This window comes from Nannospalax galili, unplaced genomic scaffold (assembly GCF_000622305.1).
Source record: "Nannospalax galili isolate Female #2095 unplaced genomic scaffold, S.galili_v1.0 scaffold146, whole genome shotgun sequence".
NCBI classification, from domain to species: domain Eukaryota; kingdom Metazoa; phylum Chordata; class Mammalia; order Rodentia; family Spalacidae; genus Nannospalax; species Nannospalax galili.
This window is the reverse complement of record NW_008357929.1, coordinates 10,274,323-10,302,263: the sequence shown is the minus strand read 5'-3', so window position 1 is coordinate 10,302,263 and position 27,941 is coordinate 10,274,323. Positions and strand designations below refer to the sequence as shown.

Below are 27,941 nucleotides of genomic sequence, written 5' to 3'. Positions count from 1 at the left end.
AAAAAATGGGGGCACCTTAAATGGGGATACCATGGTGGAAGGGTTAGACAATGTGAGAGATAAATAATGCCTAGGTAGTTTTAAAAACCAGAGGGAACCATATTAGTCCAACAACCTAATGACAAATTATACATACCAGATCAAGAAATATATGCTAGGTAAGGTTTATCTGAGAACAATTGGTCTTTGCCCAAGATTTATCTACATGACACACAGTAATTAAAAGTACCAGACTGGTGGAACTGACCTTCTTGGATGTTTAACAGACATACTTTGAGGCCTATAATAATTTGGTCAGATGGACATAAAGGACAGTGTTTGCTCCTTGCCCTCCTAGGTCGACTAGTTCCAGGGGACTATGAGTATCTCTCAAAATGTCTGTAATTGTGGTGGGTCACCTGTCCACTTGATAAAGGAGGCCGAGGAGACCCCACAAGATGGAATTGAACCAGTGTCCAGTCTACAAAGAGGAGGGTCAAGAAAGAGGAATCATTTCCTCCATGCTTCCAAGCAAAGCCAGCCATGGTTGAGAAGGACCTTTGACTTATCTTCATATAGGCAGAACTGGTGAAAGAAAGGAGCCAGGGGCTACTCCCAAGCCCATGTGACCCCTGAGGAACAGATCCTCAAAGGACCTTAAGAGTGAAAATAAATTGGTTTATCTGGGCCAACTGTATGGCCTTAAACACCAAAAAGGAAAGTATAACCAAAGATTAAAGGGGCCAATATGATTTCTTAAGAGTCCATATGTGTAGCTAAAGGCTACATAACAAGCAACAATGCCAGATAGGAGATACCTTCTTTTGAGTTGTTGGCCAGTGTGGCCCAAGGGACTCCCAGATAGTAACCCAGCATAGGACTGGGAAAATGAACAGCAGACCCCAATCTTATCTAAAGGAATATTGGCAACTGATTGCTGCTAGATGAGGAACAGCTGATCTTCCTAAAACAAAGAGCTCTAGATTGGCTGACTAGATTCACCAGAAAGGCAAGTAGTGGGGAATGGCTGGGGGTGCCGACAACACAGCGGACAGTAGCAGGGATATCAGAGTATAAGGGCTCTAGTGGGGGGAGGGAGGCTATGGGAGGGTGCCATCTGGGAAGTGGGTGTATAGTTGTATAAGATAGTTTGGGAAGTTCTGTGTGATACATGCAAAAAAAAATCAACAAATTTTTTAAATGTATTATATTTGAGGAGGAACATGGAAATTTACGTCATGCTAATTAGTAGAGGCGATAAACATTACCATTGAAATCTACCTGATGTCTTTATAGACACACACAGCCTCCAAGGATCCAAGTGTAACCGATTATGACTAGTAATAATCAGATGACATACAGATTAGAGATGTATGCTCCAACATCTCAGTGTTAGTGGCAAAAACAATGAGTCTTTCTTCAAGGAACAATATATTCTAAAATGAAATGCAGATCTTTTTTTAAAGGTTAAAAATTCATTCAATTTTATGTCTTACAGGGCTTATACTGAGTTCAATATTGTATAACTGTATTAATTCAACTGTGAACCTAGAAACTTGTACCCACTTGTGAAAGAGATGTACACTTGCTCTGGAATGTGTTAATATGTTAAAGCTGTAGTGAAATGCTTCTTCTAATCATGTAATTATTTAAAATTTTTTAAAATGATAGAAAAATAATAATTCTTAAAAGAAACTTACAGCCAATTTTGAAAGAGATGCATCTTAGCTCTGGAAATTGTTATTGAATATGTCAATGCTGTTGTAATGAAATGGTTCTTCTAAGTATGTGGTTATTAAATAAATAATTTTTTTAAAAATCAAAAAAAAAGATTATGTGGGGAGAAATTACTGTTATTCATTCAGTTCCCCCCCTTCTCTTTATTAGTCTATGAGTATAGCATCTGAACCTCAGTTTCTCTAAGGCATAAGGAAGGGAGTCACATCATGTCACCCATCCTACCCTTACTCCAAATTCTAATGGAGTTTGTCTGACACTTGTTCTCAGAATCCAAGAACCTCAGAGTAGATGAGAGTTTCAAAGTATGTTGTATGTGTTCCTAACTAGCACTGCTATAGATGCTTCTTCAACTCTCCTTCCCTCTAGGTGACCTCAGACCTGCATCCACTCTGGCCTCTTCAGCCCCTACAGGTCAGTAGCAGCTGTCCAGCCAAAGGAAGTAGTTTCAGGGTATACTATCTTGTTCTGGGGGAAAAGGAAAAGAGAAAGGAGGGGATCCTCTCATTGCAAACCTGACCGGGATAGAGTTGGAGATATGCATGTCCAGAACAGGGGCCCCTCCCCATGCCCTTGCTGCTGCCCATGGAAGCCTCAACACAGCCCTCTCACCACCTCAGTGCCCCTCCTGCTGAAGTAGAGGCTGGATGCTGCTAAGAGGAACGTCACAGGTGTTTTTCTGGTAATCAAATGGCTTTCCAGAGTGAGAAGGAATACAGGAATATAGACTTCTATCTATAAGAGATAGAAGTGGGGATGAGCATAAGAGGCTATAATGGGGGCCTTTCTTTGATCATTGCCAGTCTCCCCTCCATCCACAGGTCCCCAGCCCTTTCTGCACTTTATGGACCAACATTGAGAGCAGCTAGTGGCCCGAGTGACATCAGTGGACCCTATCTTGGACAAGCTGCATGGTCAGGTGCTGAGTGAAGAGCAGTATGAGAACGCCCGTGCTGAGACCACCAATCCAGATAAGATGAGCAAGCTGTTCAGCTACAGCCACTCCTGGTGCCAGGCCAGCAAAAATCAACTCTACAAAGCCCTGAAGGAGATACATCCTTACCTGGTCATAGAACTCTGGGAGAAATGGGACAGAGTTTTGGAAGGAGGGCATCCTGACAGCTCAGCTGCCGAACTCTGAGCATTCACCTGAGTCATGTCTCTGCCTAATCTTTCTTTTGACCTCAGTTTTCTCCATCTATTACCAAGTTTCCATCTAAGTTGCCTGCCAGCCCTAGAGTTATAGATGATGCCTCTATTGGGCATTATATGTTCATGATTAGGATACCTCACAAACACCCAGATCTCCCTGTTGGGGAAGGGGGGAGATTAGCAAGGGGGTACAGATATGGGAGGGGATCTAAATATGATCAAAATATATAAAGTTTGTAAAAAACTCAATTAAAAATAATTTTAGAAAATGGACAAGGAGGCTAGAAAGATAGCACAGTGGTTATGAGCACTGGCTGCTCTTACAGAGGACCTAGGTTCAGTTCCCAGCCCCCACATGACAGCTAACAACTGTCTGTAACTCCAGTTCCAGGGGATCTGACACCTTCCTCTGGCCTCCACAGGCATTGCACTAATGTGGTGCATTTACATACATGCAGGCAAGACACTCATAAAATAAATAAAATTTTTAAAATGAAAATTGAGGTGGGATGTGCCCACACCGTAGTATCAGTCCCAGCTGCTTCATAAGTATGATCCAGAGAGATACTACCCTCTGTACCCATCAATCTTAATTAGGCAGCACAGCTAACATTTCATAAATCTTTTAGGATCTTCCTCAGGCAATAAGAGTTTTCCTGAAATTTGGCAGCCAGCTCTTGGGTAAGCCCTTCATTGTAGAAGAGTCTCACTTCCTGCCCCCTCAAGACCAATTCCCACACCACTACAAAAAACAAGTTTCCCCTCCATGACTGAAGCTGATGGTAGTAGTAACCTATGGGCTTGAACACAAATGTTTATAAGGCACTTTGACATGCATATCATATCTGTTTCACAAAACAATAGCTGGGGCTAGAGAGATGGAGCAGTGGTTAAGAGCACTGGCTGTTCTTGCAGAAGACAGTACTCCCATGGTGGGTAGCAACTGTTCATAACTCCAGTTCCAGCAGATCTGATGCCTTCTTCTGACCTCCTTGGGTATTGCACAGCATGGGTGCATTTACATGCATGCAAGCAATACATGATACATGCATGCACATAAAATATAATAATAAAATTTTTTTTACAAACCAAAAACACTGATCTTCCTACAAGGTCTATGATCTCCCCAGCCACAGATTTCTGTCCTGCCTTACAGTACTAGATGTGAGTTCCCTCATATAGAGTGGCCTTTAAAGCACCAGGAAGTAGTTGGTTACGTTCATAACAGTTATGCCACTATTGCACTAATGGGTGCATATTGCCTGACATGTTAGTAGTGTGACATACAGGATCTTTATTCAAGCAGACTGCCCTGGTGCTTCCAATGCTACAAAAGCCACAGAGAGGGAGCTTCCAGCTCAGCCCCAGGCTGATTTCTCCATGCCCTGCTACCAAAGTGTGCTATCTGCTGAAGTCAGGACTTACCATCTAGTTTTGACAAGCAACCAACAGCAGTGATGATAGCCTATATTGTAAGAGGGGGAAGGCTCAGGGGTCTTCCTGACCAACAACTCATAAGGAGGTAGTTGTGATAGCTAACCTCAGTTGTCAACTTGACATACGTGGAAAGAGAAAACCTCAATTGAGGAATTTCCTCCATTAGATTGGCCTTTGGGCATGTCCATAGGGCATTTTCTTGATTGCTAACTGATAAAGGAGCACCCAGCCCACTGTGGACAGGACCATCCCTAAAGCAAGTGGGCCTGGGCTATATAAGAAAGGTAGCTGAATGTGAGCCTTGAAGCAAGCCAGTAAGCAGCATTCCTCTGTGGTCTCTGCTTCAGTTTCTGCTTCCAGGTTCCTGCCTTGGCTTCCCTTGATGATGGACTATAACCTATAAACCAAATAAACCCTTTCCTCCCCAAGTTGCTTCTGATCATGGTATTAAAACACCCCTGGTACTCTGATTTCCACCCAACAACTTTATGACTCCTGGAAGAGCCCTTTCCTACTCACACAGGGTGTCTTCATTCAAACTCCTTATTTTCACTGTTCTTCCAGATGCTCTTCCAAATCTATAAGATACACAACAGTTAACACTCATCTAATGAAATGTCTTTACAAAAGGTGGGGAGGATCTCTGAAGGTTCACTGATATCCACTCTAAGAAAGTATCAACTAGTTTTAGAGAGCTGAGTATTATGGTTAGTGTTAATTGTGAACTTGAGAGAATCTGGAATCATCTAGGTGAGAAGTCTCAGGCCTTGCCTATGAGAGATTATCTTCATTGGGTTAACTGAGGTGAGATTACTCAACCTAAAAGTGGTGACACCATTTGCTTGGCTTAGGTCCCAGACTGTTTAAAATGGAGAAAATAAGCTGAGCAGTAACAAGCATTCATTCATTGCTTTCTACATTTTTTTGGTCTTTTTTGAGACAGGGTCTCCCTGTAGCCCCAGATGACCTAGAACTCACTATGTAGACCAGGCTGGCCTTGAACTCACAGAGATCCACCTGCCTCTGCCCCCTGAGTGCTGGGATTAAAGGCATACACCACCACACCCAGTTGCTTTCTATTTCTTGACTGTGGATTAATAACCTTTAAATGGGTAAAACAACTTAGATTACCATAGGATATTTAAATGAAACAAGTTTGAATTATCAGTTGCAGCAGCATGCAACAAAAACATGAGAGACTTCATAGTCTGCCTGAGCTCTGTCAGCCTCCCAGGCCCCAGTCCTCACAGATAACATTCCTTATAGCATCCCCTATCCATGTCCATCAGCACGCTCAACTCAGAATCATGGAGCAGTATAAACACAAATACCGGAACAACCTCTGAACAGAGACTGTTACGATCATTTTTTCCACAGAGGCCTGAGGCTGATGAATAATTTAGGTGCACTCTAACTCTGAGTTGGTGCCTGGTGAGCTTAAATCACTGAACAAGGAAGATTTGAATCTGTACATGTACAGGTATGAGAACAGTGGCAAATGTAAGGAGTGCATCTACCCCAGGCCCTCATCATCAGGCCAGATCTGTGACACCCAGTGCCTTTGCTCAACCCAGAACATGCTTGACTGTGGGGCTTATATATCCTCTGCGAAAGGTCTCTTTTGCCACTATTAAAATGATGGTGAGGACAACAGCACTGACAGCACTTGTTTTTGCAGCTAGTTTTATTGTATAAGATGGTTGACCATGAGTGTTAGGTTCCTTTTTTTGTCTTGTTTATGATATTACCTCCCAGACAAGTATTGCCTTAAGTTGTGCTATGGATTTTATGATCAGGTTAACATATGTGAAGGTCATTGTTGGGACTCAAACACAATTTGTTGCTGAATTCCTACTGCCCTACTTTGAAAAGTCAACATAACTATCAATCAAGAATACCATAGTAGTCAGGCATGGTGGCACATACCTTTGATCCCAGCACTTGGGAGGCAGAGGCAGGTAGATCTTTGTGAATCTAAGGGCAGCCTGGTCTACATATACATAGCAAGTTCCAAGCTAGCTGGAGCTACAGGGAGACCCTGTCTCAAAAAGACAAAAAAAGAAAAGAAAGAATAGCATAGTAATGGGGGCTGGAGAGATGGCTCAACAGTTAAGAGCACTGGCTGCTCTTGCAGAGGACCTGGGTTTTGTTCCCAGCACCCACATGGTGACTAACAACCATCTCCAGTTCCAGGGGATCCGACACCCTCTTCTGACCTCCATGGGCACTGCATGATACAGGTGCACTTACATGCATGCAGGCAATACACTCATACACATAAAATAAAACTAAATATAAAATATAAAAAAGAATAGCATAGTAATAAGGACCATTCAGTTGTCCTTCTAAGCCAGGATATAAGGCGGTCCATTCAACCAGAGCCCCCCTCAAAGGCATAAGGGTTCTCCTTGAGACCCTAGTCTATCACAAGATTTCTCTTGGGATCACTGAGAAACCAGTAAGTCAAGATTTTCATAAATAGGTATTAGTAAACAACGACCCATAGCGTCACAGTTATAATTAAGTCCAAGGAAAAAGATATTTACATAGGCACACAAACCTGCTCTTGTAACAGTTTTTACTTCTTGTATTACTACCAGCCATTTTATTTTTTTGCTATATTCTCCCTTTTGAGTGTTCAAGATCATATCACTAGCAAAGAATTACCCATTTTGCTATGACAGTCAGTCAAAATTCCTGTGGGGTTACAGTTAGTGACCTAGGAGAAGCCACGTTGCTCTTTCAGTCTTCCTCTGCCATTGTTCCATCTGTTGGGATGGGTCAGGGTCTTGCTGGCCATATGGCTTCTCCTGGGAAGGTTTCCTTTCTGTTGGCTTTTTCCTCTACAGGTTGTGCACTTGTTAGGGTTCAAGCTCTGGAGTCTCCATGGCCTCTATGACCAAATGTATAGATAAAATATGCCAGAATGAAGCTCTTTTAAAGTTGTCTCATCGCCCCTTGAGTCCTGACTGACCATGAGGGGCAAGGACCAAAATATTGACAGTTATTTTAGTCCTTGACTTATTAGCAGAGGCCTCCAAGCTTTGGTAGTTGAATACACAAAACAGCAGTTTTACCAGTCTTCTAGCTTGTTCGTTCGTTTCTTTGTTAAACTAATTTATTTATTTGTTTTATTTTATGTTTATGACTGCTTTGCCTGAATGAACGTGCACCACATGGATGCGATGCCCGCAGAGACCAGAAGAGGGCATCAGATTCCCTGGAACTGGCATTAAAGCCCTTGTTAGCTGCTGCATGGGTACTGGATACCAAACCCAGGACCTCTGCAAAAGTAGACAGTGCTCTTAACTGCTGAGCCATCATCTCTCCAGTGCCCCAAACTTAAACCCTTATAAACACGGAGGCTGAGTAGAGCAATGAGGATGTCATCGCTATTTGAGAAATTTTTGTTTGTCGATTGTCAGGGTCCCAGACAAACCTATTCCCAAAGTAGGATAAAAGTGCATTGAGTACAGCAATGGCTCTGGTTTCTGATGGGGTACCCTGGGCCACACATCAACCCAGCTCCTGACCTTCTTTGTTACCCTGACCCTAAGCAGTACAGAACAATGCTCCGCATCCTCATGCCTCCAAGGAACAACACTTCTTACTTCTCCCAAGAATGCAGGACAGACTCACATCACCTCTCTGTACCATATCACTAATACTGTACTGAAACTCTGGCCCAAGCTGGCAAGAAACCACTGCCTTCCTGCAGACTCCAGAGTTTCCAAGGGAAGCCCCTTGTAGGCATGCACCTTACAACCTCTCCATGGCTCATTACCTTCTGCACCACGTGGCCACCTGTCAGGAGCCAGGCACAATTTAATATGTAGGGTCCATGGCATGCCCTTGCTTAATGAGTGGAAGCCAGTAGCCCAAAGGGAAAGTGACCCAAGAGAGTCATAAAAAAGAATCCTTGGTCAAGTGCCATTTAAGAGACAGAAAGAAGGTAGGTTGAGAGTCAGAGTGCAGATGTCCACCTAACAGCTGGCCAGGGACCAGGTTCAGTCAAGAAGCTTTCTAGTAGCTCTGGGTATTAGCCAAGCCAGAAACCTTCAGTTGCTTCAGGACTTCACCTTAGCCCCTTGAAACAGCAAAATTTCTATGCAAGAAAACTGAAGAGAAACAGGCCCAACAGCCCCAGTGCCAAGGGCAGTAGGGTACTGACGCAGTCCATTTCAGCAAGTCTGACCTCTGAGATACCAAGACTGGCAGCCATGCTAGTTGTTTTTAACTGGCAAACACAGTCCTGGTGTCTTTTTGAGAAGTCATAGTGGAGCATAAAAACTCTGAAAAATAGAAATGGGGAGAGGTGGATTCCCTCACCCTTCTGAACGGGTTCTGCTTTTACCCTGAGGCATCTCACCAGCCCTTTGCTTGCCCTACCCATGCCTCCTGCCCCTCTCCATTTGCTCTAGCTGTGTGGCCTCCTTAACAGACGCTTCTACCTTATCTTAGGGCTTTTCTACTGATTAGTTTCTCTGTCTAGGATGATCTTTCCCCCATAGTTAATGCCCTCTCCTTCTTCAAGCTTGACTTAAATCTTACATTATCAATCAGGCATGCCCCTTTTAATGTTGTAACATACTCTACCCATGTTCCTGACCCCCTCTACTGTGTCCTGCTTCTCTTTTTGTTTTGCTTTGGGTTTGGGAGGGGGTTCTTTCTTTTTTCATCTTCCTCCTCTTGCTTCTTTTCACAATGAGGCATGTTGAACCCTCAGAGACTCCCACAGGCTGAGCGTACTCTACCACTGAACTACATTCCCAGCACAGAGTCTCCTGTTCATAATGCACAAATCACCCATGCACCTCATGTGTGTAGAGGAGTCCCTGGCACATGCTTGCACTCCATACATCATTGAGTGAATGAATACATATGATTTACACAGTGAAAATCAGTGGTGGTATCCCAGTTACATAAGGGTTCCAGAGTTATTTCTCCTCCCTCCTAAAATCACACTAAAACACCCCTAACAGCACAGTGAGTGCAATCCCAGAATAATGAGAACTGAAGAAACTACAACAAATGAGAGATGACAACACAAATTGTGGAAGATGGAAGGCCGATGAAACAAGCTCTGCTTTAGCAGAGCAGGAAAGCTGAACTTGAGCCTGCGGTTTTATAAGGTCTGACCATCTGCTCTGCAGAACCTGGGAGAGGAGCGCTACCCAGAAGTGATCAGTGTCTCCAAAAAGGGTGGCAAAGCAGTCAGAATAGCAGGGGTCTCCTCAAAGACAATCGGGAGTTGCTTGGAGATGGGCCCTCAGACCTCTCACCTCTGCCACCTGCAGGAAGAAGCCAGCATTGCTGCCATAACACTGCAGAAGGCTGAATGTTGAGCTGCTGCAGAGGCTGAGCCAGACACTGCCAGAACTGAGACCCAGAGTGAGGCTTTGTTTTGGGAAGACTGAGAGCATCACTGGCCCTGAACATTTCAAGAGGAGAAACTGCTTGCCTCATTTCTGGCCAGCTTTAACTCTGAACGTTCTGCTATAGTCAGTCGGGGGGTGGTACTCTCTTTTTGGGGGGCGGGGGTGATAGGAACCACAGGTGCAATGATGTTATTGTGCTAGCTCTTAATACAGTAGGAACATATGGCACTAACACTGCACGTGATGACTAATATAGTTCATCAGCAGGCAGATTCAGCATCACCAAGATTTCCTGGAAGTTAGATATTACTAAGAAGAGAAGAGCCCCAACTGGGCTAGATTTTCTCCTCCTATTAAATATTGCGACTCACCGTGGCTTTCCTATAGGGCCTTGGTTAATTTTCTGTTGTTATAAAAAGATCTCCTTGTTTGTTCTAAAGCTCATTTATGTAATTTCAATAGCAATAGGGTCTTACCATCCAGTTCTGGTAGGTAACCAAGAGCAGGGGCTCCAGCATTGTTTGAGGGTCTAGTCCTATATTTTATAAATTTTCTTTTTTCTCTTTGCAGTAGTGTAGATTGAACACAGGGCCTCATGCATGCTAGGTAAGTTATCTACAATGGAGCTATATCCCCTTAAATGTTAATTTGTTTTCCATTTCTGGGGATGGAAGCCAGGGCCTCACCCAGGGACTTATTCACACTATGTAAGTACTATACCACTAGCCAAGTTCTCAATCCTTTTTTAAAAAGATCCATTTATTAATTTCATTTTTGTGTGTATGGGAGCCCTCTTCAGCTGAACTGCATGCACAGCCCACAGATTCTTCTGTGCTTTGGCTCTGTCTTAGTTGGGCACTACCATCTGCTACACTTGCTGCTAAAAATTATTCACCAAGCGCAGTTATGATAGTTTTCCCCTAATTTCCTGGTGCCCTAGAACAAATTTTCCTGTTCTTTTCTTGTGAAGCATTCTGGTCTACACGACTATTCCATGTAGTCAATGCAACAGAAATCACCTAATGAATAATAAATAAATAAATAATTAAAACCAGAGCCAATCACTAATATTCTAAAACAAAACGCCAAAAACATATCTTGACATGATATGTTTATGGGTCCTTGTATCTGGTTTGAACAAGAATGCTATGTGTTATTCTGTTAAAAAAAAAAAAATCACCTGCTGAATTTTCCTGGAAATCTAAAAAAGCTCCCATGGAGTAATTGGATTGCCAGAATTCCTAATCAGAGCACCAACAATGTCTACAGTTGCATATGGCTTTCAGTTGCTCATCTTGGTGGGGCTTTTCTAATTAATAATTTTATTTTAGTATCATCACTTGAGTTTGCTGTTATTTGTTTGTTAACCCTCAATGAAGCAGTAGTATATTTTTGCAAGTGTGTTGTTGGTCTGTCTTGGAATTTGCTAAATAGCTGAGAATACCCTTGAGCTTCTGATGCTAGTACCTCCACTTCCTAAGTGCTAAGAGAATGTGCTTGGAATGGAACCCAGGGCTTTATGCCTGCTAGCTAAGCACCCTACCAACTGAGCTACATCCCTAGCTGCATACAGGTGGTTTCTCCCCCAACCCCTTTTTTGTAGTATTTTTAGTAACAATGAGTTATAATAGCAAACATTTAAGAAAAACATTGGCTACAAGATAGACACAGCTTTCCACAGTTGACTCATAAGACAAATACTTTTATTAGCCCCATTTACGCATGAAGAAAAGTGAGGCAAATGTTACTTTTCCCTTTCTGTGATAGAAATACCATGCCAAGGAAACTTGTAAAAGGAAGAGTTTATTTAGCTTAGGGTCCAAAGGGGTAAGAGTCCCTCATGGCAGGAGGCATGGCAGCAGAGGTGGCTGGAGTAGGAGCAGAAGCTAAGTTCTCACATCTTCAAGCAATCACAGGAGGCAGAGAGTGACTGGAGAGCTGGCAAAGCATAAGAACTCTGGGTGAGTCAGCATTGACAGAGGCTATGGTGGCAGACCCAGCCCAGCACCAAGTGATGGGCCATCGTTACTCCACATTTTGGAGCAGGCATGCTTCCTTCCCCCTCCTCCCCAGGTTCTGCCTTAGATCTTCATCTTAGTGACATAAATATCGTGTCCTTAGATAAAGACCTGGAAGAGCAGAACAGACGTGACCTTGGCCTGACAGGTCGCTGGCAGGCTCAGCACCCGTCACCAACCCGGGCTCCCTGCCCCATTCACCATCCCTGCACTCGTTCTTGTCCCTGTCCACCTCCCCATTCAGCTTGCTCTCCCAGTCCCAGTCGGGGCCATTCATCTCCTCGGCCATGATGCCCCCCAGCAGCCACCACACCTCTGGTGATCTTCCAACTCTGTGCTAAGCAGTGTGTGGCCTGCTGGGAGCAAGCCCACAGCACTGTCTTCAGGCCCTGCCAGCACCATATCCTACGAGAGCCATGCACAGCCAGTGCTCCCAAGTGCCTCTACCGCAAGGGACAGCCCCTCTTGTGGTGACCAGAGCCAGGCTCCACTCCTTCCCTGGTGAGCAGTGCAGAGGCCACAGCATACCATGTGCCACTAGTTTCATAATTGCCTCCAGTGCCACCCACGTCAGGATGTCAGGACATGAGTTCGTGCCACTGTCCACCCAATGGTGTTTTGTATTACTTTTCTTACCCACTATGTCCCACTAACGGTGTCAAGGTATTCTCTAAAACCTTAAAAACACCACCAAATCCACTACCTGTCCCTTAGGCATGCGGTTGGTGCCCTAGTCCTGACACTGCTGTGACCAGGCCAGTGGGAGGTTGGGCCTCATCAAAGTACTTTGTAAACGGAGGAATTAGTTAGATGTTATAAGTTGTATAAGCTGCTTTCTAGGCCCATGTTTTTTAATATGTGATAACATGAAGCTTTATAAGTGTACTGTGAACTTAAAGTTTCTTATTAGTTTGTTGTTAACTCATAGTAATGGTAACTACATTAGATTTCATATTCTGAAACTACTTAAGAAATGAATATTTATTTAGTAGTGAGGAAAACCTAAGATTTTTACATTTTAAAATTAAGTGCAAACAAATTGCATTTATAAACAGAGTGGTTATTGAAAGATACCTATATATTTAGATGTTTTTGATTTTATGAAAGGAATTTATTTTCCTAAACATGTACAGGTGCACATGTAGTTGAAGTTTTATAATACAGTATTGTAGAGTGATAACAAGGGCTCTATCATGTACTATGTGATATGTGGCCACTTCTAAATGCCTATGCCTTGCAAAAGAAGTGAAGAAATTGGTTCGTTTGGTTTTGTTTTCTCCCTTGAAAGACACTTTTATGCTAATGAAAAGTGCAGCAGAAGGATCAGACATCAGAGGCTTCCTAGATGACTTGGGAAGGAGCTGTGTTCTGATGCCTGAAATGGCAACGGTGCTTTGTAACCTCTGAGTCGCCTGGGGCATTATGGCTTGCGCTGAATGAGGGGGCTGTGACCCCAAGACTTCCAGTCTGCTGCACCTGTGACCACCCTCATCTCTAGCCGATCCAGAGCTGCCCAATGGCATTGTACAAGTCCAGGCTACAGTTTTAACCAACTTTTAGTACCTAAGCTGTACGTGCAGTTATAGAATTCATACATGTGACCATCATGGTGCCTCAGTGGCCTGACTATCCCAGCTCTACTCCAGTATCCCATCAGCTCCTGAGGCAATAGGAGGGCCCCCAGCAGCTTGGCCTTGGGCCCATGGCCCAAATTCTGTCAAGAATGTATATAGGGCTATGCACATGAGCCCTCTCTGGCTGAAATTGTCCCTGGAAATCTAGGGAAGAGACAACTGTCCAGGAAGACCTTGCCCTCTGTGGCAGACTTGGGCACGGCAGGTGCCCCAACTGCAGGCTCTGCCCAGGTCTAGAAGTGGCAGGTTCTCCTTCCCTATGGCTTTGCCAAAGACTTTTAATAGCATTTAAAAAACATTTTTATTTATTATTTTTATTTTATGTGCATGAGTGTATCACCTGCATATATGTGAGTGCACCCGTGTCGTGCAATGCCAGCGGAGGTCAGAAGAGGGCTTTGGATTCCCCTAGAACTGGAGTCAAGGATGGTTGGTAGCTAGCATGTGGGTGCTGGAAATCGAACCCAGGTCCTCTGCAAGAGCAATCAGTTCTCTTAACCACTGAGCCATCTCTCCAGCCCCATTAATAGCATTTTTTAAGTGCAAAGTGACTAGGTAAAACATTTTTATTAGTGAGCAAATTAGAATGTATTTAATATAGTAGATTTAAAAGCAATTTTAATATAAGACAAACTGATGGAAAAGCTCTATCACTTTTAAAGGAACTGGATCCTTGGCATTCTGCAGCTAGCCCACTACTTAAGGTAACTATTGACCTTGTTTTAGTGACTATTTTGTTTTCAGTTATGGTGATAATGATTTATTAGCTCGGTACTTAGATCAGGTTTGTTTTGCACTACTGTTACAATGTTTGTTTTGGGGGGGGTTGTTTTGTTTTGTTTTCTCCACACCCAGTTTTTTGTTGTTTTTGTTTTTTTTTTTTTTGGTCTTTTGAGACAGTCTCCCTGTAGCCCTAGCTGACCTGGAACTCGCTATGTAGACCAGGCTGGCCTCGAGCTCATAGAGATCTGCCTGCCTCTGCCTCCCAAATGCTGGGATTAAAGGCATGCACCACTACGCCTGGCAAGGTTTGTTTATTTTTATTCATATTTATGCACTTGTTTCCCGTGTCAGGCCTTTGGTCTCTGTGGTGACAGGACACTGTTTGTGACTGATATCTCATCTGGACATTTTCAGTTTGTGACAGTTACAAGCACTAAGCCTTAGACTGTTAGCTACTCTGGTCAACTCCTCCTGAGGAGCATGACCAGAGCTCTAGAGCTCCACTTCAGGCTTGAGTGGTGGCAGTTACAGGACTGCTGTGCAACAGCTGGGAGAAGCAGGAGGTAGTGCCCACTGCTTCCCATGAAGGGTGCTTTGCTGAGCGCCTGCTCTTCTAGGACTAGGCTGGGCTCTTGAGGATAGGCATGCAGGGGGAGGACCAAAGAATTTCTCTGAAGGAGCTGCATCTCCCATCCATCCCAGTCCTCCCATGAGCTGAGACCTCCCAAGACCTCTCCTAGAAGGGAAGGGCTGAGGAGGGGAGTGATGGGCTCAAGGCCCATGAGTGAGTGATAGAAGGTAAGGCCTTGGGTTTAAGAACTGAGGCCCTGTGGTGGTGGGCTCACCATTGTCCTGTTGCCTGTCATCATTTGACTCTCTAGTGTTAAATAAAAGCAGTAAATGATGGTGTTGCAGTTTCATGTACCTGGTTGGCAGACCTTCCCCCAGTGTGAATGTGCATGTGGGTAAACTTATGGAAGCCTCCATGTGCATTTCTTTTCAGCCATTAGTTGAGAATGTTATATGAATGGAATCTTCTTAACCTACAAAGTCGTATTTATATTGTACATTCACTTACTTGTAGTGAATTGTTTAAAGTTGTTAACACTTGTTTTTTGTTTTTGTTTTTTTTTTACACTATAGCATTTATGCAATGGTTTACAGAATTCATGGAATTATTTTATTTTTCAGCAGTATGGAAATTAATTAAAACTGTGAATCTTAAAGAGATGGGGCTGGAGAGATGGCTCATTGGCTAAAATCACTGGCTGCTCTTGAAGAGGATCTGGGTTTGGTTCCCCAGCACCCACATGGTGACTAACAACTGTCCATAACTCCAGTTTCGGGGATCCAACACCCTCTTCGGACCACGGGGATTATATGACACAGGTACACTTATATACATGCAATAAAAATAAAAATAAAAATAAAAATAATAAATAAAATATTAAAAAAAACTCTGTAAGCCCATCCCAAGTGACTTGTTTCCTCCAACATGGCCACACCTTCTAAGACCTCCCAAAACAGCAACACCAACTGGAGACAAACTGCTCAAATATTTGGAGCCTATGGGGCACAGTCTCATTCAAACCACCACACAGCAAAGAAAGATAAAAAAACCTAACCCAAGATCACACCATGAATCAAATATAAGAAAAAGAAACTCAGTCCAAGGAATCTAAACCCCAGAGTCTCCTTGGAGGCTGGTCTTAAATATTACACTTATATTAAAATCTAGATAATAAGAAGAGATAAGACAAGATTCCCCCCACCCCCTGTGCCGGGGATCTAACACAAGGCCTTACTCAAACTAGGGAAGCATTCTACCACTAAGCTATACTCTTAGCCCCCAAGATGACTTTTTAAAATACCTTTTAGATCAGGTGGGGATGTAGCTTGTTTGGTAGAATGCTTGCCTTGTATGTACAAAGCCCTGGGTCTGATCCCCAGCACTGCGTAAAGTACGTATAGTGGAACATACCTGCAATCCCAACACTTGGAGGTAGAGGTAGGAGGATTAAAAATTCAAGGTCATCCTCAGCATAATACTCATACACTTAAAAATTAAATATTTTTTAAAAAAGAAAAAGAATTCTAAAATTCTGATAGTTTTCATGAAGACCAAACTAACTTCCCTTTCATGTGATGCCACAGAGTATGGATCAAGAAAATAATATAAATTTATCCTAGGGCAGTTATTTTCAAAGTCTAGTGCACAAGCCTACAGCCTAAAGGTGTCTGAAACTACATAGAAATACACATGGTAGTTCTGGCTCCACCTCAGATCTACTGAATTAGAAACTACAGAGTAGAATCAGAAATGCAGGTTAAAAGGCCTTACAGATGATGTGAAAAAATAAAGCTTATGTGCTGGTTAGTTTTGTCTTCATGGCACAAACCAAGACATACCCGGGAAGAAAGAATCTCAACTGAGAACTTCCCACCATCAGATCCGACCATGGGACTATCTGTGGAGCATTTTCTTGACTGCTAATTGTTGTGGGTGGGCCCATCACACTGAGAAATGCAGGTTAAAAGGCCTTACAGATGATGTGAAAAAATAAAGCTTATGTGCTGGTTAGTTTTGTCAACTTGGCACAAACCAAGACATACCCGGGAAGAAAGAATCTCAACTGAGAACTTCCCACCATCAGATTCGACCATGGGACTATCTGTGGAGCATTTTCTTGACTGCTAATTGTTGTGGGTGGGCCCATCACACTGTGGGCAGTGCTATGCCTGGGCAGGTACAAGAAAGGTAGCTGAGTAAATCAGAGGAAGCAAGTCAGCAAGCAGCACTCCTCCATGGGTTCTGCCTCAGTTCCTACCCTGAGCTCCTGCCCGGGCAACCCCCAATCATGGACTGTGAAATGTAAGATGAAATAAACCCTTTACTCCCCAAGCGGTTTTTGGTCAGTGTTTTTTCACAGCAACAGAAAAGCAAATTAATTCAGCTTGAAACCAATTTTCAAAACAAACTCAAAATCTGGTGGCTTGCCTGGCAATGTGGCTAGCGGTAGAGCACTTACTTAAAGACCTGATCAGCACATAGTCTGGATCTACAGCACTGGCAAGGGGGCAGTATTTCAACACCTCTTGGTATCGTTAGTGCCACATTAATGAAAGCCAAACAAATTCCCCTCCTGGGAATCCAGCTTCTGATAATGGGTATGGGATAAAGATCCAGAGAACACTCAATATCAGAAATAAAATAGCAACCCCATCTTACTACAATGCAAAGGAGAATAAATAAAATTCCCAACCCAATTAGAGAAACAGTATCTCCAGATAACGGGAGTTATCAAAATCCTAGTACTGAGGAAAGTTTCAGGAAACTGAGTAATGCAAACAAACTTGAAATCCCAGATGACCACAGGATGATAGAATCAATGAGTAATGCTCAAATCTCTAGCAGAAAAAAAAAAATGTGAGGATTATTCAACGCAATGGGTCATTAGAGAAACAGTATCTCCAGATAACGGGAGTTATCAAAATCCTAGTACTGAGGAAAGTTTCAGGAAACTGAGTAATGCAAACAAACTTGAAATCCCAGATGACCACAGGATGATAGAATCAATGAGTAATGCTCAAATCTCTAGCAGAAAAAAAAAAATGTGAGGATTATTCAACATGCAATGGGTCTATTAATTGGATCCAGGCATTGTCATCTCAAGATAGCAAGAATATCCTTTCTAAGGCTTTGGGTTTGCTAACTGTGAATAAACTAAACATATCAAACATGAGCTTCCAAAACATTAGAGAAAATTCAGTTAAAAGCTCTTTTCTCATAAAAACGGCGGGGGTGGGGAATGATGTCAGTATTAAATTAATTAAAATGTAGAAGAAATTTTAAAAGACAGGGAAGAGGGTTAATATGTACTCTGTTAGTCTATAAATTCAACTTCTAAAAGATTTCTCCAGTCTGGGGATAAAGCTAAGAGGTATAATACTTAGCCAGTATGTGTAAGGCCTCGGGTTTAATTTCCAGAACTGAAGGGAAAAATGGCTAGTCTGCTTTGCTGGGAGTGGTAGATGACATCTATAATCCTAATCCTCAAATAGAGAGGTTGAGAGAGACAAGAGGATCCTGGCTTTGAGGGCAGGCTGGAGAAACAGTGAGTTCAAGACCAGCAGGGGCAACATAAAAGACCATATCCAAACAGAAAGAAAGTATAAAAACATTCTCATTTACCATATATATATATATATATATGATATATATGGTGTGTGTGTGTGTGTGTCTGTGTATTGAATTCAGGAGAGAGAGAGAGAGAGAGAGAGAGACCCTGTCTCAAAAACAAGAACAAAAACAAACAAAAACCAAAGAGTGGAAACAATAGTCTTGTTTTATAACTTTCTTTTTAACACTTGTCACTATGATTGGAGACAGTTTTTTTTAAATATTTTATTTTTTATTATTTTATGTGTATGAGTGTATTGCCTGCATGTATGTGAGTGCACCCATGTCATGCAATGCCGCAGAGGTAAGAAGAGGGCTTCGGATTCCCCTGGAACTGGAGTTAAGGATCGTTAAGGTTCGTAGCCGCCATGTTGGTGCTGGGAATCGAACCTGGGTCCTCTACAAGAGCAGTCAGTGCTCTTAACCGCTGAGCCATCTCTCCAGCCCCAGGAGATAGTTTTAAATCTGAAGATCAAGTGTCTTTCTTTTCTTTTAAGTGTATAAGTGTTTTGTCTGTGTATGTATTTTCACCCACGAATACAATCACTGCAATGGCTAGAAGAGGGCATCCAATGCTCTGGAAATGAACTTAAGGATGGTTATTAGTCACCATGTGGGTGCTAGGAACAGCCATCTCTCCAGCCCCAAGTCTCTTTCTGTATAATGAACCAATAATACCATAGTATGGCTGTGGCCTAAGTTATTTATCCTAGTTTTCACTGTGAATCCTCTCACATGCCTTAGTTAATTGAGGGCAGCACTGTTCTCAGTTCATGTCCTGCCCAACCTGCCTGGTGTCCAGTAAACCTGTCATTTCTCCATTTACAATGCGTCTCCTATTCCTCCATTACCATTCCTTCTCGAGTATTCTCATTCTGCTTCCTGCTTTAACCATGGCCATGTGCTAGAAGTTTCACCTCCAACTCTTCCTTGTCTGCACATCTTGTGCACTTGCTGACAACCGATTTCTTCATCCTGGAGTTCTGCCTGTGTCTCCTTTTCTAAAAGTTTTCTGTGGCTTTGCATTCATTGTGGTAGTAAAACTGTGTTTTATTTGTGTGTTTTGTATGAGTGATTGTGCTGGATAGCTTTAGTGTCAACTTGACACACCTGGGTTGAGGGAGCCTCAGTTGGGGAATTGCCTCTATTGGACTGGCCTGTGGCCATGTCTGCGGGGCATCTTCTTGATGAGTGATGTGGGAGGGCCCAGCCCACTGTGGGTGGTGCCACCCCTGGGCAGGTGGGCCTGTGTTGCATAAGAAAGCAGACTGAGCAGGGGTCAGGGGAGCAAGTCAGTAAGCAGCGTTCCTCCATGGCCCGTGCTCCAGCTCCTGCCTCCAGGTTCCTGCACTGATTTCCTACCTTGGGCTCCCTGATGAACTGCAACCTGGGAGATGTAAGCTGAGTAAACCCTTTCCTCCCCAAGTTGGTATTGGTCAGAGTATTTTGTCACAGCAATGAAGAAACAGACTAGGACAGTGATCAATAAATCTAATTTTTAAATTGCATTCTGGGGACTTTGAGAAATGCAGGTGACTGGATCAGAATTTCCAAAGGGGTAAATTTTAGGCAACAACCTGCTCCCCTCCATCAGCAGCTCCTCAGAACATCCAGCACACAGGTTGAGCTTGTGGCGGAACTGCTCATCACTCCAGAGTCAGGAAATGTGGCTCTAGGGAATGGAACCCAGTGACTTGCATGCTAGGTAAACTCTCTTCAGCTGAGCTGCATGCACAGCCCACAGATTCTTCTGTACTTTAGTTCTGACTTAGTTGGGCATTGCCATCTGCTGTACTTACTGTTGAAAATTATTCAGCAAGTCAAATTAGGATACTTTCCTCCTCAATTTCCAGTGCCCTAGAACCAATTTTTCCTGGTTACATTCTGGTCTCCATGCAGCCAGTGCTTTGAAACCTTCCACCAAGTGGGTCCTTTGAATGCATGTCATACATAAAGCTAGGTGGCAATTTCCTTTATTCACTGAGCCTTCTGCCATATTATCCCCCATTTTTAAGATTTTTATTTATAATGTGTGTCTTGAGTGTTTATGACCATGTTTGGGTGCAAAGAGGTGAGAAGAGGGCATCAAATCCCCTGAAGCAAGAGTTACAGGCTGTTGTGAGTTGCCAGACCTGGGTGTTTGAACCTGAAAAACAATCTTCTGGAAGAGCAGTAGATGCTCATATCTTCTGAGCCATCTCTCCAGCCCATGAGGCACATTTTTTAATACTTTATTTTTATTTTTATATGTGTGTATTGCATGCATGTATGTAAGTGCATCTATCTTATGTAAATGCCCACAGAATCAGAAGAGGACATCATATCCCCTGGAACAGGAGTTATGGGCAGTTGTTAGCTGCCATGTGGGTGCTGGGAACTGAACCTGGGTCCTCTGCAAGAGCAGCCAGCGCTTTTAACTATTGAGCCATCTCTCCAGCCCCATGAGGCACATTTCTATGTGTCCAAAGACCAATGATGAATGTGGAGTTTAAGTCAAGGATTTTCTTCTTTTTAAAAAAAATTGAGACCTTAAAATTCAATGCAAGTAAATGTAACAAAATATAATTATTTGAATATAATAACACATTTTTAGATAATAGTTATAACAATAATTATTTTATATTTAGGACAGAAAATATAATAAAGTAAATGCAAATTATGCAGGTTGGAGAGTATTTGCATAGCCTGAACAACACCCTGTTTTTGATCCTTCGCATCTACATGCAGTACCAGCACTAAAGAGGTAGAGGAAGGACAACCAGGATGTATGGGACCCTCTGCGTGCATGTGTGTGTGTGTGTGTGTGTGTGTGTGTGTGTGTGTGAGAGAGAGAGAGAGAGAGAGAGAGAGAGAGAGAGAAACATTTAAAGCAAGGGGTGGTGCAGTACACCTATAATCTGAGCATGCAGGTGTCTAAGGCAAAAATGCAAGTTTAAGGACAGCATGGGCTCTGTGTGTACAAGCCAGCCAGAATATGTAATAAGATCCTGTCTAAACAATAAAAAGCACATTTGAAATGCTGAGAAGTACAAAGAACAGTTCGTGTATTTTTATGTGTAACATATACAAAATAGAGCAGACATACTGCAATTACATTTCGGAGGAAGCTTTCAGTCAGAGACCTGATCACAGTGGCATTTCTCTCCCTTTCCCAGGGCTGCTTTTCCATAGCTTCTGAAAGACCTTTGGTCCTGTGCTGTGTAGAGGCCTGACATCCAGGCTCCCCACAATGCAGAGATGGCTGGGAGCACCTTGCTGGTCCTCCAGCTGCAAACCCAACTCAGCTCTGTTAAGAAAACACCCCATGGGGCTGGAGAGATGGCTCAGTGGTTGAGAGCACTGACTGCTCTTTCAGAGGACCCCAGTTCAATTCCCAGTGCCCACATGGTGGCTACGAACTGTCCTTAACTCCAGTTCCAGGGGAATCCGAAGCCCTCTTCTGACCTCCGCAGCATTGCACAACATGGGTGCACTCACATACATGCAGGCAATACACTCATACACATAAAATAATAATAATAAATAAATAAAATATTTAAAAAAAGAAAACACTCCAAGTCTCAACTTACTTGGATCTGTCAATCATTTGTTCCAGATGTATGTTCTGGACAGACCTCTACCACCCATCGATGCTGCCACACATACCCCAAGCCCCCAGTGTCCTCGGTGTCATCAGGCTTATATGGTTTTCTTTGTTCTTCCCCACTAGGTTTCTCTTGCAGAAACATGGCCAGGTCTTCCACGGGATATCAGGGGCTTTTACTGTTTTTCTGCTTCTTGTTGATCGTTATTTTTACATCCATGTGTATGCACATACTACAGGTTTGCCTACACATGTACTTCCATATGGTTACACTGTGTCCTTTGCACATGTGTAGTACATGTAGAGGCCACAGGTCAGGTTCAAATGCCAATCTACAGCATCTCTCACTGTCCTGGAGCCAGTGAAGCCCCCAGAGATGCCTGTCATCTTGCAACAAGAGTAACTGGACCATGCACCTCAGTGTCTATACCACCTCTTCCCATGACAGCTCCTGTGTATCTCAGCTTGGAAAGATACTTTGTTTCTTTCTCCTTTGTATGTATGGGATTTTAAAAAAGAAGGAAAGAAGAACAAAACCAAGTTAAATGGGAATAGTGGTGCAAGCCTGTAATCCCAAGACTTTGGAGGGTGAGACAGGAGGATTGCCGTGTGAGGCCCATCCTGGGTTGCATAATGACATCAGGAGAGAACTGTCCAACATATAAAAACACTTTATCAAAAAAATAAAAATAAAAACAGAAAATAAAAAACAAATAAAAACTCTCCAGAGTCAGAGGCAGGGGTCTTTGAGTGCCAGCCTGCTCTGCATGGTGAGTTCCCAGGCAGCTATAACTACACTGTGAGAGGCTGTCTCAAATAAACAAACAAACAAAAAACCCAAGAAAATAAAAAAAATTTAAAAAAAAAACAAAAAACAGATGGTTTTCCCCCTCTAGGCATGAATTGAGGCAGAAGCTTCAGCAACACCAGGACATGGGACACAGAGTTGTAGAGCCACTACCAAGGGGCAGCATAGGGGTATAGTTTCTGATTGATGAAAAGCCAGCAGCCTCCATACCCTCCTGAACTGGCACAAATGGGCCGGGGGGGGGTGCGGATCCTCCTTGCTTTCCAATTCCTTATCTTCTGCCTTCCATAGGACCACCAAAGCACTCTCCCCCACTGCTATGTGTGCTGGGTGAGCCCTGTGCTCAGCCCTGTTCCAGCCATGAACCACAGAGTAGCCAGAGCCCCTCTTTACTTCTCATCATACAGGGATTCTGATTCATGAGAAATGCAAAGTTTTTCTAAGTGGTATCCTTTCTCTAATTTTGACATTAAGGCTTTTGGTGGATGATTATATTTAACAAAGAGTGTCCTGTATCATAGTCTAGCCCTGAATGCCTGATCCTTTTGTCTTCACCACCTGGTGTGGGGATGACAGGCATGTACCCCACTGCCAACTGTGTTTCATGTTGAGGAAGTGCCAAGTATGCTACCCATGTATGCTATGCAAAACTGAGCTCTAGCCCTAGTTCTGCTGTTTTTAGTTTTGTTAGAATGAGATGCTCAAACTAGACTGTAACTCACTATGTAGCCCAGACTGGCTTTGCACTTGTGGCTATCCTCCTTCCTAAGTGTTCCAAGTCCTGGGATTACAGGCATATACCACTACTCAGACTCTGACATCTACTGTAAAGAAAACCCCAAGGGCTCCCTAGAACTAGCGAACTCTGAGAGGTGGGAGTTTGCTCAAGGGGTGAATGGAGGAAACCCTCAAACAGTAGGTGAGGCTCAGACTGTCTTGGATCCCATCAGCTCCCTAGTGTGAGCTGTACTTGTGTCTTTTATTCTTTTTTTCATACTGTTGCACAGAAGTCAGACAAAGGCAACTTGAGGACTGTATGCCAGAACATCCTTCCTAGCTACACGGGTGACAGTCCTGGGAACCACTGCCTAAGGACTCTGATGTTTCTAGGGATAGGGTGAAGTGGGACGCACAGTGTCCTCTCTCCGTCCCTCCAACCCTGCCCACTGCTCACCTGCTTAAGGAAGATGAGGGGAGGGTCTGGCTGCAACTCTTTCTGTGGCACTGGAAAATCCCTCAACTGGACCAAAAAAAAAAAAATTGCCGGTGGTTCTGGCTTCTAAATCCAGGTCCATGGAGAGCAGAAGCAGGAGGATCAGGAACTTAAGATCTTCCACTGCTACACACTAAGCCCCACTGTAAACTGAGCTATATGAGACCCTGTGTCAAAAAAAACAAAACCTGAAAAAAGCTGCACATATAACTCAGTTGGGAGAGCTCTAGTCCAGCATGCGGAAAGCCCTGTGTTTGAGCCCCAGGACCTCGTAAGAAAGATTTAGTTTGTAGTACCTATAATTCCAGTTGTAGGAGGTGGCAACAGAGGTTTAAAAGTTCAAGATAATCCTCAACTACATAGTGAGTTTAAAAACATGCTGAGCCTGGGTACCTAGCTATGTTGCCTGCACTCAGTAGCTGAGGCCATAGGATCAACAATTCCAGGCCAGCCTGTACTATATACAGAAAACCTGTTTAAAAACAGGAGGGAAATGGGCACCTTGTAGTGAGAGCAGACAATTACAGCATCCCTAAGAGTATGAGTCATGTGCTTTGGCCAAAACCAAACAAACAGAAGAACTGGACGTGAGCATGAATTTAGAGAAAATCAGTAGTGAGGAATAAAGTGTTAGAAGGGGCAAAGTTGGTAAAATCTAGATATTATGTGGACAATTCTGTGTGTTTCTGTATGTGATGGGGTGGGTAAGTTACAGAGAGAGAGAGAGAGAGAGAGAGAGAGAGAGAGAGCTTTTAGCATCTCTATATTCCAGTGAATTGAGGACAGGGGAGCAACACCTTTGGTTCTCAAGGGAACACAATGTCAGCCTGATTCTTCCTCCTGAACTGACCCAATTCCCTTCAGAAGATCCTCACTCTCAACCTGAGTATGCCATCCTGGCCCAATGGCTGGAGCCCAGCATGGATACTGAGGAGGGCATTCCTCAATATAAGTAGTATACATAGTATAACTAGTATATACTGTGGGAAGTGGTGACAAGAGGCTTAGAAGTTCAAGGTCATCCTCAGTTACATATTGAGTTTAAATATATATTTGCTATATATATACACACATACATATACACACACACACATATATATATATAGTATATACTAGTATATATAGTTGTCAAGGATGAGCTTTGAAGCATGCAGTCCTGTCAAGTTCATTCTGGACCACAGTGGGATCAGACATTCTTTCTTGTCAGATTTGGAAGTAAAATGTCTGTCCTGTGAACTTAACTATTTTCAGAGGCCAGAGCTAGATAAATTACATGGACGTGTTCTCAATGTGGTAAGATGATATTTGGGTACACTGTTGAACAGGGAAAACATCCTGGCAGATGAATATGCCAGAACTCTTGTGCTCACAAGTTCAAAACGGGAAAAACAGGTGACTGGGTGGACCATCCATGCCAGTCACACAGGCATCTGTGTGTTTCAGGCTGTGATACAGCTTGGCACAATCTAAGGAAAAAGAACATGACATGAGATCTTACCAACATGTTTGTGAGATAGAGATGGAAAGTTACATCAATGTTCTCTCAAAGGATATCTCCTGTAGAATACTGAGTGATCTGCACAGGATCAGAAAACTGAAAGAGACTTTGTGGTTTCATGCAGCTGAGTACACAGACTCTGAGTAGAGCCCTGCCAGGATGGGCTTGAGGCATGCCCAGGTCAACAGTGGATGGTGGATGAAGCAAGTCTGGAAAGGAAAGAAAGTAGCTTGGTTAGAGAGCAGAACAAGTCATCCCAAGGAAACTTATGGCACCTTTGAACTTCAGCCCTCCACCTGATCAATGTCCCCCTTCTTTGGAGCCTGGTTGTTACAGGAAGTGGAGCTTCTCCTTGGGGGCAGCAAGGCAACAACAGATTTCTGGGGCTGGCTAGCAGTGCTGTTGTCTTCCAATGATGTATCCCTGAAGAAGGAAGGTCTGTGGGGAAGGAGGGTTGTAGAGGGAGAGAGAGAGAGATGAGATAAATAATGCTTAGATGGTGTGACAAACTGGAGGGAGATAATTAGTTCAAAGTTCTACTGAACACACACTACCTATCTATCTATCATCTATCTGGCATATATATCAGAGATGTATATCAGATATACATACATATCTGAAGGCTATTGTACAACAAGAAAAACACTGCCAGAAAAGAAAAACCTCTCTTCAAGTTGTTGATCATGGTAGTCCATAAGATTCCCAAAATAACACAGGGTATTGCCACAGCCCTTGATGGCCTCCCAGAATTTGAAGGTAAGACCTGGGTCCTCTGCAAGAGCAGCCAGTGCTCTAAACTACTGAGCCATCTCTCCAGCCCTCAAAGTAGAAATTTTATAGCAAAATAAAAAGTAATTACACCAAAAACAAAAAAAAGAAACAATTTTGAAGCATTAATAAGAATCTCTTAAAAAGCTCACAACCACATTGCATCACTAATTCTGTAAGATCTTTAAAGAACAAACATTGATGCTTCTCCAAGTAGTCCATAAAACTGAAAGGGAAGTGACCATTCCAAACTCATTCCTCATTGGTTCCAGACCCCCAGCCACCCCGTCCCCTCTGGTCCCCATCCCATCCCACCTGTGGGTCCCACACTGTGAGATCCACACAGTTTAACAAGGACTGGTCCTACGGGCTCTCAGCAGAGGTGAAGAAAATGCTCCTGTCTAAATATGACCCCCAGAAAGAAGCTGAGCTCTGCCACTGGATCAAGGAAATGACCAGGCCAGAAGGGTCTGAAAGGAGGGTCTGAAAGAAGGGGTTATCCTGTGCACACTAATGAACAGGCTGCAACCAGGATCTATCCCCAAGATCAGCCAGTCCCAGGAGAACTGGCACCAGCTACAAAACTTGTCGAACTTCATCAAGGCCATGGTGAGCTATGGCATGAACCCTGTGGACCTGTTTGAGGCCAACAACCTGTTCGAGAGGGAACCTGAAGCAGGTGCAGGTGTCTCTTCTGGCACTGACAGGGAAGTCCAAGACCAAGGGACTGCAGAGCGGGGTGGACATCGGGGTCAAATACCAGAGAAAGCAGCAGAGGAACTTTAATGACACCACCCTGAAGGCTGGCCAGTGCATCATCAGGCTGCAGATGGGGACCAACAAGTGCGCCAGTCAGTCAGGCATGACGGCCTACAGCACCAGGAGGCATCTTTATGATCCCAAGAACCACATCCTGCCACCCATGGACCGCTGCACCATCAGCCTGCAAATGGGGATCAACAAGTGCGCCAGCTAGGTTGTCATGATAGCTCAGGGACCTGCACTGGGCATAGACAACTGTGACAGCTCTTCCCTGATGCTGCAGACCTGCTACAACCAGGGCGCCAACCAGTGAGGCTACTTTGGCCTGGGCAGATCTATGACCCTGAGCACTGCCCACAGGGCCCAGCGGCCGGTGCTCAGTCAGAGGCAAAGGCCCAGGAGAGACCCCCGAGCTCCCTGCCTACTACTAGAAAGAAGCCCAGTATGGAGCACCACAGGTGCCAGCACCCCATATCAGCATCCTGTGGGGATATTTGGGTTTTTTTCTGTGTTTTTCTGGTGGGGTTTTTTTGTGTGTGTCATTTATTTTTTGAGACTGGGCTTTACTATGGCCTAGGATTCACAGCAATCCTCCTGCCTCAGCTCCCTGAGGTCTGGGTGACAAGTCTGTGTTATCTGTGCCTGGCTTTTTTTCTCCCATCATCCTTTGCTTCCTTCCCAGAGCTAACCCACCAGACAGGGGACAAGGTGGGAGTCCTGTGAGAGAGCCAAGCTGTGCATATCCCAGCAAGCTATGGGGGCAAGCTTTGTGTGTTTTGGAGAGTGAAACTGGCTGGTATAGTTTCTGGTTTCTTCACCTCTTCCACATTAGTTTGTGGTTTGTGAACCTGGAGAAACTTCAGGCAGTTCCAAGGAAAGAAAAATGTGTTTTTTGTTTTTTGTTGGTTTTTTTTTTAATTTTTACAAAAACTTTATCGAGAATTTCATACATGTATATGAGGTGTTTTGATCAAATCCATGCCCACTCCCTCTTCTCCAACATTCCCCCCTCTGAAGAGGTAACCCTAAAATCTTTTAAGGATTAGATACAAGCTCCCAAATACTTTTGAC

At 43.6% G+C, this 27,941-nt stretch overlaps 2 pseudogenes; both read left to right on the top strand.

Annotated features, from left to right (window-relative positions):
- Window positions 1–5,483: 5,483 nt before the first annotated feature.
- On the top strand, window positions 5,484–9,650 carry LOC115068052 (annotated as a pseudogene).
- A 2,467-nt stretch (window positions 9,651–12,117) lies between these two features.
- LOC103752247 lies at window positions 12,118–27,084 on the top strand (annotated as a pseudogene).
- Window positions 27,085–27,941: the final 857 nt, after the last annotated feature.